The following is a 15,894-nucleotide window of genomic DNA, read 5'->3' on the forward strand; positions in this document are numbered from 1 at the left end:
GGGGTAAAATGCACTGTTTGCAACTTAATTTAAAATACAAAGCCAAACAGCAATTGACTTGAATGGCAAATGATTACAGGAATGGAGAGATGGAAGGATATGTGATAAAACAAAAAGCAAATTGCTAACTGTAGAATCTAGGTAATAGGGAAATGGGCATTTGGTGTACAATTCTTTTAACTTTAATCTGCTTGAAATTTTCCACAGTAAAATGCTAGCGAGAAAACATTTGATGAGCAAAAGAAGCCAGACACAAAACAGTAATATTACATAATTCGTACGTATATGACATTCTAGAGCAAACAAAACTAATCTATAATGTCAAAAATCAGATCAGTGGTTGCCTGGGATAGGAGCTAGGGATGACTTATGGCAAAGGAACAAGAAAGAACTTCCTAGGGTAATAGAATGTTTTATGTCCTGACTGGGGTGTTGGTTACATGGATGTATATATTTGCCAAAACTCACTGAACTGTACAGTAAAATATGTACCTTATACTTTTTATAAAATTATACTGCAATTAAATTGATTTTTAAAATGTGTTCACTATAAAAAATCTGAAATACACAGAAAAAGCACAGAAAAATTAAGTCCCTCATAATCACACTATCTTTCCTTCTCTTTTGACAACAGCCATGCCCAGAGGACAAAAAATACAGCTTAATGTTTTCCTGAAAGGCAATACAGAAATACATGTTAAGCTCCTGAATTCTGGAATTCCTTTCTTAGGTTGACTCAAAACCTAATGAACTAAAATCCCTTCAATCCCATCATTGCTATGAGCCTTCATCAAATTACTAATCATTCTGTGCCTAAATTTCCTCACCTGAATAATGGAAATATTTACCTCAAAGTTTTGTTGTAAATGTTAAGCCATCAACCCTGGCAGAAAAAGTCCACAATCTTCCCCTGCCATGAATTTTTTCTTTTGCAGGCCTTCAATTCTGTAGGTACACCCACCTCAAAAGTCAGTCTTATTTGAGAGAACCTCAAGTTCCTCTTGTTGATCAGACTGAACCCCTGAGTTGTTAAAGCCCGAAAACAAGGACTGGGGTAACAAAATAAAACAGAAAACTAGATTAGAAAAGATGTCCGTTGCCTTGAGAATGTAAGATCTAACATCCTGAGCAACACTATCCAAGGGTACAATTTCTCCCTGAGTGAATTCCAAGAAGCAGGGCAAAGACTAATAGAGTTTTGCCGAGAAAATGCACTGGTCATAACAAACACCCTCTTCCAACAACACAAGAGAAGACTATACATGGACATCATCAGATGGTCAATGTCAAAATCAGACTGATTATATTCTTTGCAGCCAAAGATGGAGAAGCTCTATACAGTCAGCAAAAACAAGACCAGGAGCTGACTGTGGCTCAGACCATGAATTCCTTATTGCCAAATTCAGACTGAAATTGAAGAAAGTAGGGAAAACCACTACACCATTCAGGTATGACCTAAATCAAATCCCTTATGATTATACAGTGGAAATGAAAAATAGATTTAAGGGCCTAGATCTGATAGAGTGCCTGATGAACTATGGACTGAGGTTCGTGACATTGTACAGGAGACAGGGATCAAGACCATCCCCATGGAAAAGAAATGCAAAAAAGCAAAATGGCTGTCTGGGGAGGCCTTACAAATAGCTGTGAAAAGAAGAGAAGCGAAAAGCCAAGGAGAAAAGGAAAGATATACACATCTGAATGCAGAGTTCCAAAGAAGAGCAAGAAGAGATAAGAAAGCCTTCCTCAGCGATCAATGCAAAGAAATAGAGGAAAACAACAGAATGGAAAAGACTAGAGATCTCTTCAAGAAAATCAGAGATACAAAAGGAACATTTCATGCAAAGATGGGTTCGATAAAGGACAGAAATGGTATGGACCTAACAGAAGCAGAAGATATTAAGAAGAGATGGCAAGAATACACAGAAGAATTGTACAAAAAACATCTTCACGACCCAGATAATCATGATGGTGTGATCACTGACCCAGAGCCAGACATCCTGGAATGTGAAGTCAAGTGGGCCTTAGAAAGCATCACTATGAACAAAGCTAGTGGAGGTGACAGAATTCCAGTTGAGCTATTTCAAATTCTGAAAGATGATGCTGTGAAAAGTGCTGCACTCAATATGCCAGCCAATTTGGAAAACTCAGCAGTGGCCACAGAACTGGAAAGGTCAGTTTTCATTCCAATCCCGAAGAAAAGCAATGCCAAAGAATGCTCAAACTACCGCACAACTGCACTCATCTCACACGCTAGGAAAGTAATGCTCAAAATTCTCCAAGCCAGGCTTCAGCAATATGTGAACCGTGAACTTCCTGATGTTCAAGCTGGGTTTAGAAAAGGCAGAGGAAGCAGAGATCAAATTGCCAACATCCGCTGGATCATGGAAAAAGCAAGAGAGTTCCAGAAAAACATCTATATCTGCTTTATTGACTATGCCAAAGCCTTTGACTGTGTGGATCACAATAAACTGTGAAAAATTCTGAAAGAGATGGGAATACCAGACCACCTGATCTGCCTCTTGAGAAATTTGTATGCAGGTCAGGAAGCAACAGTTAGAACTGGACATGGAACAACAGACTGGTTCCAAATAGGAAAAGGAGGACTTCAAGGTTATATATTGTTACCCTGCTTATCTAACTTACATGCAGAGTACATCATGAGAAACGCTGGACTGGAAGAAACACAAGCTGGAATCAAGATTGCCAGGAGAAATATCAATAACCTCAGATATGCAGATGACACCACCCTTATGGCAGAAAGTGAAGGGGAACTAAAAAGCCTCTTGATGAAAGTGAAAGAGGAGAGTGAAAAAGTTGGCTTAAAGATCAACATTCAGAAAACGAAGGTCATGGCATCCAGTCCCATCACTTCAAGGGAAATAGATGGGGAAACAGTGGAAACAGTGTCAGACTTTATTTTTCTGGGCTCCAAAATCACTGTAGATGGTGACTGCAGCCATGAAATTAAAAGATGCTTACTCCTTGGAAGGAAAGTTATGACCAACCTAGACAGCATATTCAGAAGCAGAGACATTACTTTGCCAACAAAGGTTCGTCTAGTCAAGGCTATGGTTTTTCCCGTGGTCATGTATGGATGTGAGAGTTGGACTGTGAAGAAAGCTGAGCGCCGCAGAATTGATGCTTTTGAACTGTGGTGTTGGAGAAGACTCTTGAGAGTCCCTTTGACTGCAAGGAGATCCAACCAGTCCATTCCGAAGGAGATCAGCCCTGGGATTTCTTTGGAAGGAATAATGCTAAAGCTGAAACTCCAGTACTTTGGCCACCTCATGCGAAGAGTTGACTCATTGGAAAAGACTCTGATGCTGGGAGTGATTGGGGGCAGGAGGAGAAGGGGACGACAGAGGATGAGATGACTAGATGGCATCACTGACTCGATGGACATGAGTCTGAGTGAACTCTGGGAGTTGGTGATGGACAGGGAGGCCTGGCGTGCTGCAACTCATGGGGTCGCAAAGAGTCGGACAAGACTGAGCGACTGATCTGATCTGGTACTTTGATAAAAGTTGTTTCTGCTTTGTCAATGTGATCTAGATCAAAAAATGTAACCTGGAGAATATTCATTAAAGAATATGATGTTCTTAAGAAGGAGATAAAGAGTCATAAGACAAAAACTGACATTTTACAACTGAAGGTAAAGACATACTGAAAACTGGATGGGGGAACACTTCTAGATAGAGTGTACACTCATATAAAGTGAACTTCATGAAGAAAAATAAATGATTTAGACCATTTAGATCATGCCTGCTATTCTGCTCAATGAGTAAATGCCCCAAATGGACACAATAACGTAATATTTTACTACTTTCTGGTTGGTCTCACTTTCCATGCGCCTCTCATGATATGAGCATCTTGCTGTCAGATTCTAATGTTAAGAGGCATTTATTTTTCCATGTGGACATGGACCACAAACACAGCCTACTACTTCATCTGGTGTTTAACAATGAAACACAATTTGTTCCAATACTGAAGGAAAAATAGGATGTTTTGGGCTTTTAGAGACCGTGTATCTGTATTTTACATTTTATGGGCAACTTTAGGGATTTCCAAGGTTATTTGGACTAAATGACATTTTTGTCTTCCTTGAATCTGTGCATTCAGATAGCAAGTGAAAATCTTTTGTGGCAAAAAGCAAAACTAGCAAGCTATTCAACAATCCTAGGGTACTGGTTTGGGGAAACCAAGGAGTTACTATCCAGTATACTAATGTCAGCTACTTCACTCTAAAAAGCCTTCGGAATTTTTTTTTTGCTACCAGTAACTGCTCAAGGTGATAATTTAAAAGATAGTTAAAACACTACCCTGTTCCAAGAATTTCACGTTCTACATAAATACAGAAATCCTAACCCTAATATGGGTTCCCATATATGTTAAGTCTAACCTACACTTACGCATATACTTTTGAGGCAATCTCAGGATTTTAGCTTTAGTGTACGTACACTGTGACTTCTTCCTGTTACAGAAGACAGTGGCAACCGAGAGAGGCAACTCGGGATCAGTAAAGGTGATGGAAGACAAAAGAACAAAAATCTTTTCAATTGAAATTTGTTCAAGATAAAGGCAGATGACTGAAAAACAAGTCACGGCCTTAGAACTACTACCCAGAACTGCTATCCATGAGGAAAAATATTCACTTACACAGGAATAAAATGGGTAAACGCAAGTCTAGGAAGAAGGTTTTAGGAAGATCAATTCAGTTCTAGCAGGATAATAACAGATTAGGCTACCCAAACTTTTTCAATTCCAAACATCTGGAAGCAGATCAGGATCTGGAAACACCACCCAAGTAATAGAAATGAAATTTAGAGCAGTTTATTAACATGTTAAGAGATACAATATCACTGATAGTATATTAGTTGCCATTTACTTATGTACTGTGGTCAGTCAATAAATATTTATTGAGAGCCCATTACAAGTTCTAGGCACAGGCATCAGCAGTGAATGGAATACAGAAAGTTTCTCAAGGAACCTGCATGCGAATGAGGACAAACAAGACACAAGGAGACAAATAAATAAGCAAGATAATTTTAGAAATATGTTCTCTTAAGGAAACAAAACAAATAGTAAAGGTTAACCATCAACAGTGTCTTAGATAAGAAGCTAAACGACACAATCATGAGAAGGAAGCAGCCACCAGTCAGCCAAGCTACACAGTTCTGGAGGAAGAACATTCCTAGCAGGGGGAATAGTAAGGAAAGATCATGTGGCGGGAACAAACTCAACATGTACAAAGAACACGAGTGGGATCAATGGGAGAGGATGACACACAAGGCGCCAGAAGTGGTCAAGGGCCAGATCAGATAAAGCCAATAAAAAAACTACGTACCATGTTTTAATTTCATTTTATCCTCACTAAAAACTATTATCTCCATAGAACTGAGACCTACGGAAGTCAAATGACTTGCCTAAAGAGGTCTGACACAAACACCTGGCTCTTAGTTCCTACAAAAATTGCTGGATTTGGTCTCTCTTTTTAAAAACTAAATGTATAGTTATGAGGGCTTTTACATGTTCACTCAATACTCCAGTTCTGAGATCTTATTTTTACGTATAATCATTATGTTGCTGCTGCTAAGTCGTGTCAGTCGTGTCCGACTCTGTGCGACCCCACAGAAGGCAGCCCAACAGGCTCCTCCATCCATGGGATTCTCCAGGCAAGAGTACTGGACTGGGGTGCCACTGCCTTCTCCGATAATCATTATGTTGCTGCTGCTGCTGCTAAGTCGCTTCAGTCGTGTCCGACTCTGTGCGACCCCATAGACAGCAGCCCATTAGGCTCCTCTCTCCCTGGGATTCTCCAGGCAAGAACACTGGAGTGGGTTGCCATTTCCTTCTCCAATGCATGAAAGCGAAAAGTGAAAGTGAAGTCGCTCAGTCATTTTATTTTCATAACCATCTTCCTGCCTGCCATTCCTCTATTTGCCATTATCCTTATTCTCCACTTGAGGAAATCTTATATAGCCCACCAGGCTCCTCCATCCGTGGGATTTTCCAGGCAAGAGTACTGGAGTGGGGTGCCATTGCCTTCTCCGATAATCATTACGTTACTCGACCACAATTTCTTCTCTTTATCATGAAGATTTTCAGAACTCAGCCTCCATAGTGAGGGAATGGTTAAGTTTTAATAAAATGAAATAACTACTAAATAAAGATAAGAAAAGCACAAAATACTACAGAAGAACAAAAGGGAAGGATACAGATTCTGGAGGAGAAACCACAGAAGCTTAAGAGCTGGTCCTTAAAAGGAAATGGCAACCCACTCCAGTATTCTTGCCTGGAAAATCCCAAGGACAGAGGAGCCTAGTGGGCTATATAAGATTTCCTCAAGTGGAGAATAAGGATAATGGCAAATAGAGGAATGGCAGGCAGGAAGATGGTTATGAAAATAAAATGACCACTTTCATCTGTTACTATATATAGGTCTTTAAAGAAATGTAATTTCAGAGAAATTACAAATAAATCCTTGATAAAGAATCAGAATCTGCAGAAATTCTGTAATTAAAATTTTTATCACATGATTTTAATAAGACTATTTGTATTAAAGAATACAGGTGTTAAAAGTAAAAAAAGGTTTTGTGAACATATTTACTGCATATATTTTTAAAAAGCTTTATTTATTCACATATTTAAATATGATTTAACCAATAGAATTAAGAAAAAAGCCCATTTCCATACCAACAATATAAGCTGCTCCTAGTAATACTGTTATTATTTACCAAAGCAAAAGCTCACATTATATTTAAACATGGTAAATTATACACATATCTGTATCTCAAATTTCTGTGCAATTCCCACTAAACTGTCAGTAAGAGTATTTTTTAAAACACACACACACAAAACTAACAGCAAGTATGGAACAGCAACAAAACACAATCATCTGATTTGACAGCAATTACAAAAACAAAATAGAGGAAAAAATGACTAAGAAGTTATGAAAGCTAACATAAGAATATTTCCTAAAGTCAAAGGACATAAACTTTTGCTATCTTTGCCCTGTTGTTGTTCAGTCGCTAAGTTGTGTCTTCCTTTCTGCAACCTCATGGACGGCAACCCACCAGGCTCCTCTGTCCATGAGACTTCCCAGGCAAGAATACTAGAGTGGGTTGCCATTTCCTTCCCCAGAGGATCTTCCCGACCCAGGGACTGAACCCACATCTCCTACATTGGCAGGTGGATTCTTTACCACTGAGTCACCAGGGAAGTCCACCTTTGTCCTCTTAAAACATTTATATTCTTACGGTACAAGGTTAAACTGATATTTATACAATAAAAGAGGGAATATGAAGTATGTTCTTAAAAAAACAAAAACAATAAAGCACAACAATCTAAAATTGTGATTCAACTATATTAGGATAAACAGTAAAGAAAGAAGTGTGAACTCCTTTTCCATAAGCAGTCAAAAGGTAAGGCTTAAAACCACTTAATACTGGGACTTCCCTGGTGGTCCAGTGGTTGAGAGTTCATCCTGCAATGCAGGTGATGTGGATTTGACTCCTGGTTGGGAAACTAAGATCCCACATGCCTCAAGGCAACTAAGCCACAACACAACTACTGAGCCTGCTAGCCACAACCAGAGAGTCCACACACCGCAACGGAAGATGATGCAACAAAGCTCCTACATGCCACAATTAAGACCCAATGTAGACAATTAAAAAAAAAAAAAAAAGGTTAAAAAAACTGCTTAATCCTCCATGTTAACCAGTTGTAGCAGCAGTTTTCAAACTTTTTGACTTGTGAATCCCTTTACACTGAATAATTGAGGAACCTAAAGAGCTTTTATGTGGGTTGTATGTATCAGTATAATACTATAAAAGTTGGCAAATGTTTTAAAATTTTAATTCTAAAAACAGCAATAAACCCACTCCATGCTAATAAGCAACATTTATGAATATATTTTCCAAAAAAACTGAGTGACACTGCTGCTCATTTTTGTAAATCTCTTCAATAGAGAAACCTGGATTCTTATATCTGCTTCTGTATTCAATCTAAAATGAAAATCCATTTTCACACAAATATATAGCTGATAAAAGGAAGAATTTTTAAAAATTTTATTATGTATTTATTTTTGGTTGCTCTGTGTCTTCACTGCTGTGTGTACGCTTTCTCTAGTTGCGGTGAGTAGGGGCTACCCTCTAATTGCAGTGCACAGGATTCTCATTGCGGTGGCTTCTCTTATTGCAGAGCACAGGCTCTAGGGCATACAGGCTTCAGTAGTTGTAGTGCTGGCTTACCTGCCCCAAGGCATGTAGAATATCCCCAGGCCAGGGATCAAATCCCTGTCCCCTGCATTGACAGGCAGATTCTTAACCACTGGACAACTAAGAAAGTCACAAGAAGAATATTTTTATAGTATTTTCAGGTAAGTGTGGATATTATCCTTCTTTGATATTAAGCCAAAACTTAAAAAGTGTAATTCTATAAAGGTAAGTTGCAAAGTGGACTCTGAAACTGTATCAATGAAACTTTTCAGACCATTTCACTTAAAATCTATTGCTCTATCTTTCACTTAAGTAGGTCTTACATCCACAACATGATTTTGTAATATCATGCATGGACCTTTAGAAAAAAGATGGTCCACTGTGTTATGCATATCTTCCAAACACTGACACACTTCACTATAACATAGCAAAGAAAAAAAAAATTACACGTTAATATCATCAATTTCATCAGCAAGGTCCTAAGAAGTTGCGAAGATCATAGTGGCAGATACGTTTTCCAAAATTCTAATTTCTGCTTGAAAGCCTTAATTTTAATGGCAATAAATTTTGCTGGTCCAAGTAAGAGACTCACTTCATTTATTTTTGAGAAAATAGGTACAAATATCCATGTTTAAATAACTATAGTTTGTCACTCTTTCAAGTAAAAATAGTGTTCCATGAAAAAACCAACCAGCTAGCTAGTTCAGCTCACACCTCAATCACACAAATATTTTTCTTCCAGACAAACATCATAGCTTGGTATGCAGCAGTAGTGTCTTATAACATTCTTCTCATTTTGTCACAACAAATATTAAAGAAAAATCTACTCAAGCATCAGGATTAATGAAATTAACAACCTCTACTGATTCATGGAGGATATTCTTAAATGAAATCAGCTTTCCCCTCCCCAACCGAAAATGTAAAATGATGAAGAATATGACTACTGGTACAATTTTTGCCACTGTCTTGATATGCTCTGCAGGACCAGAAGATTTATGCATCACTGTGTTTGCACCACGAATTCAAATGTCAACAGAGTAAAGTAGCAAAGAATAAGTTAGTATTATTATGAAATAGTTTCAAACCAACAGGTAATTTGAAACATTTGATGATCCTCTCAAGACTCCACATACCACATTTTGAGAACTGCTGCTCTGGACATACATATAAAATAAGAAGAGCAACTAATTCTCCAGGGGAAAGAGACAGATAGGAAGGTAGGAAGACAGGAATGGCAAGGAGACATCTTTCCCTGCATACCTTTTGCACCATGTGAATTTGGTATTCCTTGTATGTATTTTATATTTAAAAATTAGACAATTATTTTCTTTAAATGTAAACTGACATCTTACAGTGGCTAAGTATATATATAAGCATATTATTTAAATATAAAGGTCAATACACGCAAAAAAAAATTTTTAAGAGCTGAAAATATTCCCATTTAGGAAGCAGAACTAGGAGACTGGGAGAAGTGCTAGAGGAAACTGCTGTTTTTCCACTATAAGCCATTTGGAACTTTTAAACCATGTACATTTTAATTGGCTCAAAAATAAAAAATCATTCAAAATATTGCATGGAAAAATACAATCTAAAAAGACAAATAAAGCAAATACCTAGGCACAGGTGAGAGAATGGCTATGAAATACACCAAGATGTAACAGCAAATGCCTGGAATAATGTGCCTGTGAGTTTCCACTCTTATATAAAATATTATTGTATATTATAACAAAAATATTTTCATTTAAAAAGCGAGTTTAAAAAAATTAAAAGCTTAGTTCAAAAGCAACAATTTCCTTAGACCAGAATGTCTAACTCAGTTAAAAACAGTTAAGTATGTAAATCTTGAGTCATTTTTAACAGTTAAGTGGTTAAACCCTCCCCCTACCTATCCACATCCACACACACATACAAATAACATAAAATAATCTTTTGTTTTTTTCTTCTATTTAATTTGACCACAATTAAGATCAAATCAGAACTTATTTATTTGAAAAAGAAAATAAAAGAATAAAAGAACAGCTTTATGGTAAATATAATTGTTAATCTTATGTAATTACTTCATAAACCCATTATCAAAGTCAATTTTAAATATAGTGTCTAATAAGATGTCCTGATCAGAAAAGAAGTGATTATTTCTACATATAAATAGGTAACTCAAAAGCAAACTGCATTCCCCACTATATGGACCCAGGGCTCCTTGGAGAATGCCTGAATCCAGAACTGAGACAGAAAAGATGTTAAGTTAAACTTGGAACATTTTGCTGTGCAAGGAGAGAGAATATACTCCAGAAAAAATTAAGAGTATATCAAAATGACACAGAAGCCAGGAAAGAAAGGCTCCCACAGGACAAATCCAAGACAATCTGAGCAACAAAATAAATAAAGGCATAACAGAGTATAAACCATTGAGTAAGACAGGAAGTACATAAGTTCGTATCAATGAGATATAAGGATTTTTCTTTCTTAAAACAGAATGCCTACTGACATAAAAGAAACAGAGTCAGAAAATAATCATTCTGCAACCATCAGTGTAAACATCAGTACAGGCAAGAAGCATCAATGGATGTTAATATAGGAGGGAAATTTGATGAAGATATAGATCTGATTAGTAGCAGGATATCTGCACTATCTCAAAGTTATACCCACAGATTGCTTATTAGGTGAAGAAGAAAAATAATAACTATACATCCCTGTGAAGAAACCAAACACCATGATCAGAAACTAAAAAACTAACATCACCACTGAGGGGCAGGCCAACGGCATGTACTTCAATATCACACCCTGGAAAGGATACAAAATCCCCAGTTGGGGATGCATAGCCCAAAACTAATTATGAGGAAACATCCACAAATCCAACCTGAGGAATATTCTATGACATATATAAGCCTGTATTCTTCAAAAATGTTAACACAGTGAGAGAGAAAGCCTAAGACACTGTTCCAGATGAAAGGAGACTGAAGAGCTATGACAACTAAATGCAGCTGGCAATCCTGACGCAAATCCTATGGGGGAAATGCTGTGTGTGTGTGAAAGTCACTCAGTCGTGTCTGACTCTTTGCGACCCCATGGACTAGCCTGCCAGGCTCCTCCATCCATGGAATTCTCCAGGCTAGAATACTGCAGTGGTTAGCCAGTCCCTTCTCCAGGGGATCTTCCCAACCTAGGGATAGAACCCAGGTCTCCTGCATTGCAGGCAGATTCTTTACTGTCTCAGCCAATGGTGTAATGGTACAAATGCTATTATTACTGGGATAAAGGGACAAAACTGGAATAGAGGCTAGAGATTAGATAATGATATAGTACTATCAATGTTAGATTACCTGAATCTCATTAACTGTATTGTGATAATGCAAAAGAATACAATACACAAAGAATATTTAGAGACATGGTTATAATACATGCAATTTATTTTCAAATGATTCAGAAAAGAGCACTAAAGCAAATGAGACAAAATTTTTAAAATGGTAAATTTGACTAAAGGATACTGAAGAGTTCTCAGTACCATTTTTTTAAACTTTTCTTTAAGTGTGAAATTATTCCAAAATTTAAAAAATTTACATAGAGGCAAATTGGATGTCAAAAGGTTGTTTAAAAAATTATTTATTCTGATGCCCTATAACACATATGAATATGAGAAATGAATGCAACAGTGACTCAGACTGGCACACTGCTGCATATAGCACTTCCTAAATTCAATTCTCTAGAAAAACAAAATAAAACAAATTTTGGGGGATTGAGAGGGAGGGGAGGCAGTTCCATATGGCATGTAGGATCTTAGTTCCCCCACCAGGGATCGAACTTGTTCCACCAACTCCCATCCTCAAATTGGGAGTGTGGAGTCTTAACCACTGGACTGCCAGGGAAGTCTCAAGAAAAATGTTTTTTAAGTAACCACATAAACACTAAGATGCTGATCCTGTATACTCTCAGGAAAACACAGAAATCTATGACTTCATGTCAACATAGACCACACTGAGAGATTCTCCATTCATCCAGCAAACCATAAGCTCCTTTGCAGGCAGGCCTTAAGCTCCTGCTCTTTGTTTTAACTCAAGCACTGACACAGGGCCTGAAATACAGCAGACATATTTGTTGAATAAATGATGAATGTTTAGAAAGAGGAACAAAAGTCTACATGATATCAAAATTGAGAGGAAGAGAAAGAAAAGGAGAAGACATCTAAATAGAGTATCAATTATTTTAAATGCATTTTAAAATATGAACATTTTCAAACCTCACAAAAGCAGAGAATATTACTACGCATATACCTACCACTCCAATACAATTATCAGGATATTTCACAACTGCTTCATCTACACTCCTCTCTCGCATCTTTTTTTCGCTCTGAAATACTTTTAAACAAATACCAGAGATCTTAATTCTCTTCCTCATTCTTCAGTTTTCATCTTTATAAATGGGCATTTTCTTATAGAAACATAATGCCATTAGTATCCTTCACAAAAAGTAACAATAATCCCTTGATATCATCTAATAGCTATCTGCATTCAAATTTCCTCCTAAGTGCTTCAAAAATTACTTTCTACAACTGGTTTGAGTCAGGACTTAAATAATGTCAACACATTACATTTAGTCACTACACATAAATATTTTTAACTTTTTTACTACTATTAGTAATTGTGAAAAAATCTATTAGACAAACCAATTAATTCATACTTATAGATTCTCTAGAATCAAACCCAATCTAATGCATTTACAATTCCCTCTGTCTGCAGCCATCTTCCTCCATATTGCCACTATAGCTGATTCTTTCTAATCACTGATTGCAAATCCAATATTACCTCTAAAAAAAAAAGCCCTTTCTAACCTCTCAATGCACAGTAGAGTCCCACTTTCATTCATTCTCCATTATATGCCCCTGTTTTCTTCATGGCACTTACCACTACGTAACGCTGTTCTGTTTATTATTTCCTCTAATAAAACATCCACTTCAAGAAGGCAGAGTGCCTTCTTCACTGAAGACCAAGAATAATGTCAATAACATGAGACAATCAATAACACTTACTGAATGATTAAATAGCAATGCAGTAAAAGTTCAGTTTAGTATTTGTTTTTAAACATTTGTAGCTCACTGCTCACATCATGATATAAATTGAGTACCTGCAGAAACTCAGGCCAGCTGTTACCAAGACACTATGGGATACAGCAAAGAAAGAATAGAGGTATAAAGCATTCAAAAGCATTTCTGGACTTTTACTGAACAATGATTACAGGTTTCTGAAAGAAAATGTATTCAGAATGATTTAAAGCACATTACCAGGAGTAAAATAAAGTTTCATTTTTTAAATATCATATGAGAGCTATTAAATTAGGAGTTAATATCTACAATGGGACAGAAGTATCATCTAGACCACGGCTCACTTTTTTTCTTCTCCCTCCCCCGATCCCGTCTCTAATATACATATACCATGGAAGAATTTTACATTTTCAGATAGCATTTCTTTCTGGGGAATGGGTCATGATGAATACAATTAATACCAAAAACACCTAACTAAAAATGCAAACCGTTAAATTTGAGACCTAGAGAAAACTAGAGTTATCTGTCCACACTTCTCATTTGACAGCTGAGAGAGATCTGAGGCCCAGGGTGGTCATACAAAGTCACAGACCTAATGAACAGAAAGCAAAGCTACATCTAAAATCCATATCTCCTATCTCCAACCCTATACTCTTTCATAAGATAATGTCACTCATAGAATCCTAATATCAAGTTATAATATTCTTTACCATCATTTTTAGTAATGTCACTTCTTTTTTTCCTATTGAAATCCTAGCCACCAGAGGAAAAGTCAAAACAAGGACACCTATAATTATACTCTAAGTAAAGCATATTATAGAAACCCCTTTTTGACAAAATAATACAATAAACGTCTGAAAAAAACTAACTGGTTTGATTCAATGAAGTTTTTATTCCACAGTTTACATTTTAAAATGAAAATAACTATTTAGAAATATCTGATTATTCCTTCATTGTAAACAAGTAAATTGTTGACCTCTTATATTAAAGATCAGTATAGTTATTTTTCAACTATTTGCGGAAATTGAGTACTGCTGTGAAACCTGTGAAGGTGAAACTTCCACTATGATGCATTCAAAATGAAATTATTTCCTACTATATTTTTCTTCAAAAACCAACTCCAGTGAAAAACTAACATGCAAGTGACCAAAAGACACCAACGTAAGGGGGAAAGTGACAGAAAGATCCATACACATAAGATACAGCAACCCTGATAAACAAGAAGAGACTCTACTCTTGCTAGTTTCCCTACAATATTATTCAGACGTATTCATAAATACCCTTGCCAGTTCTTAGAATACTAGTATGAATTGTAGTGGCAAATAAATGCACAGGAGAGATGTCATTTGTCCAAGGTTAAAATGACAAGAGATGGACGAGAGTAAAACAAAGCAAGGCATTAAAAAATAAAGATTCTTTCCAGAGTGAAAGGGTTCTACTTGTTCTGTCTCATAAACACAACTAAACGATATTGTTTAATATGAAAAATAATATTGTTTACACTGACATGAAAATTTTTACCAAAAACACACAGTAACAAAGTATCAAAATGTAGACTTTCACTCTAGTTGAAACCAGTATTTTAAAACTTCTATGTAATATCCAAATCACATACTAACATTTGAAAGCAATGACAAAAAAAAACAGAAATGGGAAAGGAAATGGAACCTTAGTTATCTTTTCCCCAGTCTGTGCTTTCTGGTTGAAGAGATACCTAAAACAAGAAAATTAAACATAAAACACCAAATGAAATAAAGTTTGGATTAAGTCAGGTTCAAAAAGCGTTATGAACTATAAAATGAAATCTATGTCAGCTGGCATCTTATCTCCCCAGAGAGCTCTAAATTCATCCTGCACATAAATCAAGAAACAGGAAAGCATGCAATACAATGGAGTCACCCGACACTACAAACACGAACAAATTAAACGAACACCCTATACTTCCTGGTATTTTTTTCAAATGTTAAAACTTAGACCTGAGTTAAGAACTTATCTGTAAAGATCTACTCTAACCTATTTAAGAACTATGTGACAAACCTCATTTCTGCAGCACAGAACAAATATTTCCACAACATTGCTACCGGCTCTGATACACTCTGTAAAAAAAATAATAATAAATAATGATAATAATTATACAAATATTAAAGCTCCTTTTTTAATGGCCAGCCAACCAACACTTTACAAAATCTGACGCGTCTGTATTTCTGCTGTTCCGCGGTCTATGTTTCCTTGATCACAGAAGAAGGCAACTCCCTAACCGTCAGGGCTGACTTAGCGCCCTCCAACACCCCGGGAGCGGGTTACCTTCATCACTCCATTGTCAAATCGCACTCCCACGCATCAGTCCTCAGCCCCTGTCCTAAGACTCTAGAGAGTCAAAAAAGGGAAAGAAATCCCCTCACCCACAGTCCTTTACTGAGGAGGGTGGGTGTGTCTGTAGACGAACGCTCTGTCAAACACAATTAAATCTTCCGCGGAAACCCGGACCCTAAGCCACAACGGAGCCAGCAGTAACCGGCCGGCCGCCGACCCCAGCCTTCCGCGGCCGCAGCCCTTCCTCTTTCTCCCCTCCAGCCCGGCCCCTCCCCCGTTGCGCGCACGCGCGGCCTCCAATCGATCCCCTCCCCCCGGCCCCCTCAC

General features: G+C 37.1%; 1 protein-coding gene across 12 annotated transcripts in view; it reads right to left on the minus strand.

The window, feature by feature from the left end:
• The window catches only part of RNF111 (ring finger protein 111), a 94,312-nt gene that overhangs the window by 77,816 nt on the left and 602 nt on the right, over positions 1-15,894 (minus strand). For 2 of the 12 annotated variants that reach the window (XM_061431149.1, XM_061431147.1), the window contains exon 1: positions 15,559-15,817. The exons of 7 other annotated variants lie outside the window; for them this stretch is intronic. The gene's annotated coding sequence lies outside the window, so the exon portion shown is untranslated. Of the gene's footprint in view, positions 1-15,558; positions 15,836-15,894 lie in introns of those variants that run through there. 3 more of the 12 variants (XM_061431150.1, XM_061431141.1, XM_061431140.1) reach the window with 3 other exon arrangements.

This window comes from Bos javanicus, chromosome 10, assembly GCF_032452875.1.
Source record: "Bos javanicus breed banteng chromosome 10, ARS-OSU_banteng_1.0, whole genome shotgun sequence".
Lineage (NCBI taxonomy): Eukaryota > Metazoa > Chordata > Mammalia > Artiodactyla > Bovidae > Bos > Bos javanicus.